We start from the raw sequence: 3,582 nt of genomic DNA, 5'->3' as shown, positions 1-3,582 counted from the left end.
ATGGATCAAAAATTAACTAGTTTGTTTAATTGGCAGAAATTTTAAATTATGAAAAGGATTTTAAGTGTAAGACGTGCCTGGAAAGACATTCCAAGGAATATTATGTAACTTTTTGCCCTTTAATTAAACAATTCCTAATTGGACCTTTGACCAAATTATAACTGAAATTGAAATCAAATGATGTAGCTCTTGCCCCTAAGTATGAAGCCTCTTGGGAAGACGTGGCAGACGCTGATGTGTGCTTGTCACCTTGTCATGTGTCACCTGGTTTGATTTTTTTCAGTGTGTCGCGTCACCTGTTCTCAGGATGTATAGAAGCTGTTTGGAGTATGCACTGGCTTGTCAACCTGATGCATATTTCTATCAATAAAGCATTTCCCCAGCATTATTTTTGTGTTTTATTGTTTGTGTCAAGTCTGAAAACAAAGAGAAAATCACATTCTTAAATGTTTTGTGTGTGCTTGTATGTGATTACAAATGTTGTCTCTCATCATCAGATAGAGCTCAGTAAGGGCTTTCCAAAAATATAGCCAAACTGTCACTGATATCTCATTCATACCAAATGCCCAATACACTGAATATTCCCACAGAAAGAGGTGATACACACTACTTGAACTTATACTCTATTGCATATGTCCAGAGAGAGATGTTATACTTTATCTGTCTTTGCTCTAAAGTACATGTCAAGGGGGGTTATTAATAAAGCTTGAGTTGCCGGTTCTAATTCCTGGACCGATTAAACTCTTGATAAAGCTGTGAAAAAAGGGGTGGAAAATTAGTTACCCAATCATAGTGAATCTCTCCAGTAACAGGCGGTTCAAACTGTTTCAGGCAGGTTTTCGGTTGTTTCATGGCACTGAAACTCAGCTGTGGGAAGAGTACTACAAACTGCTACTCCAGTGGGAGTACTGTTACTTTGCTGACTTCAGTAGAAGTAGAAGTACTGCTGTAAAAATCTACTGCAGTAAAAGTCAAAAGTCACTCATTTAAAATGTACCGGCAGTAAAAGTGACTGAGCTCCATTTTACAAACAGTAACTGTGTTAGCTGTGATCTTTTCCATGCAGTTACAAAAGTAAAGGAGTAAAGTAAAGGAGGAAAGAACATGCTGCAAACCAGATTCTTTTAAAGGGGCATTACGCTAAACTGACAAAAGTTGATAAAAGTGAGAACCCTGTAGACTCAACTGACAAATGTGGAATAAGCACATAATATGATGAGTCCACTTTGAGCACGTTTACATGCACACCATATTCCTGTATTCGGAATATCTGCAATATTTCAGTTGCGCACGCGTCATGTAAACATGCACCGAACCCGATTAAGGTCATATTCCAGTTGGAGAAAATTCCGAATAAGCCCCCTGTCATATGCTTGTTCTAACCAGAATATTGTGCCATGTAAACACTTTAATCGGAAAATGCCCCGTACCGGAATATTCAGTCACGACTGCACACGCTTGATTCACAATGAATCCTGGGGCGTCTTTGTTGCTATGGTTACTGCAAGCGGGGAGAACGACATGGCGAAAAGCAGCAAGAGCCAGCATTTTTGGAGGGAGGAGGAGACGGCAGTCTGCCTTCAGCTAATGAAAGACTTAAATATCATGGAGTATATCGATGCAGAAAACACTGAAATAGCGTCAGCTTCTTCTTCTTCTTCTGTATGTCCGGCAGACCAGACGCCTATAAGCGAATTGCTGCCCCCCGCAGGTTGAATGTTGCATTACATAAGAGAGTGGAATACGCCAAAACACGGGAATATGCCAAGTAACATGTAAACGGAATATTCCAGTTGCTGCAGCGCATATAAACACCTTATTCAGAATTTTACCTTAACCAGAATATTGACCCAAATCGGAATATGGTGTGCGTGTAAACGTAGTCATTGAGCCCACGCTTCCATTGACCATCTGGAGGTTTTCATTGTTCAGCTTTTATTGTGAAATGTGGAAATGACAAAAAGTAGTACCAACAAAGCAGAGGCACATTCTAGTTTTGCTGACTGAGCTTTTATTGTGAAAGGTTCCACAATCTGTCATTGATCATTTGTTCTCTGTAATCGATGTCATTTAAAATGTAGTGAAGTACAAAACTCAGGCAAAAATGTTCTTGAGTAAAGGTAAAGCTGCTGACTGAAAAAAAAAATACTCAAAAAAGCACAAATACACAAAAAGCAACTCAATTACAGTGACATGAGTAAATGTAATTAGTTACTGCCACCTCTGATGAAACTGCACTCTTAAAGGTGGCAAATGATGTACTGCTTTCCTCAGATTCTGACCCGCTCTCAGTTTGAGCCTTTCCTCTAACACAGTCAGTCACAACATACACTGGCTTTCCTGTTTGTTAGAATTCACACTGTTTCTCACAACACCATCGTCTCTCAGCGCCTCAGCATTAAGACATTTTGAGTTCAGTTTAGTTTTTTTAAGATTAACTTTTTTGTTATGTCTGCTTTATTCAACAATGACAGGAGAGACAGACAGGGGGGAGAGAGGGTAGATGATGTGCAGCAAAGGGCCTGAGCCAGAATCAATATGTGGTACGCGCTCTATCAGGATGCCACTTAGACGGCCTCCCTTGGTGTTAACTTTGCCATACCAAAAGGTGCAAAGGTGTTGTTGTTCTCAGTTTGCATGCTGGTGGTGAATTAAGCTGTCATTTCTACTGCTATCATGTTGACAATCAAATCTCCACACTGATTAAGTCAAACAACCAAGCACAACAACAAGTGCTCTTCTGCACTCAAAAAATGGATTTAAATAAATGTCTTGCCTCACAGTCCTGGAAAAATAGAAATGTTATGGTTTTGGTTTTTCTTAGGTATGGCTTTTGGTCATGCATTCATCCTGACGAGACTTGATTACTACAGTGTCCTGTTTTCTCCCCAGTGTTAAAACTCCAGTTCTCTGGTGTTAAACAACCCTCAGCTTGTGCAAATATGCTGCTGGCTGAGTAACAACTAAAACCAGACAATGCGATGATCTCACGAGCATTCTGATCTCACCCGCCTTCACTGGCTCCCAGTTGAAGCCAGATCCAACTTTCAAATTCCTTTTTTACTGCATTAATTGTAGGCCTGCCCCATGATGTTTATCTGACCCCCTATCATCCCTTATGTATCCCATCATGCCCTACAGTTGCAGGACACGAGTTAAGTTGCTGTCTCAAGAATTTTTAGATTGAGACTGAGAACGTACAATATGTATTTCTGATGCCGTTTGAGCAGCTATAGCCCGTGTAGCTGGGGAAGGACACAGCCTCTCCTCTCGCCTTCCCAGTAACACAGGAACTGGCCACTGAGAGCTTTCTATAGGGCCGTCTGTCAGCCCGTCTGCCTCCTGTCCTGTGACTGTATGTCGACTGTCTTTTTGACTTTTGGCCACATGTCAGATGCAGTGCTTCTACCTGGCAGACTCAAGTTCCTTCTTCCAGTCATTTATATGGTTCTGCCCTAAACTCCCATTTCCCTGCCGCACCCTGTTTCCCTCTGTCTTATCAGCTTTGTTATTTCATCATAACTGCCCGTGTTGTGGTCAGTTTTATTATTTGTGCTGCCGTCTCTGGAAATGGACCCAAGA

The sequence above is a fragment of the Myripristis murdjan genome, chromosome 4, assembly GCF_902150065.1.
Source record: "Myripristis murdjan chromosome 4, fMyrMur1.1, whole genome shotgun sequence".
NCBI classification, from domain to species: domain Eukaryota; kingdom Metazoa; phylum Chordata; class Actinopteri; order Holocentriformes; family Holocentridae; genus Myripristis; species Myripristis murdjan.
Note: the sequence above shows the minus strand (reverse complement) of the source record.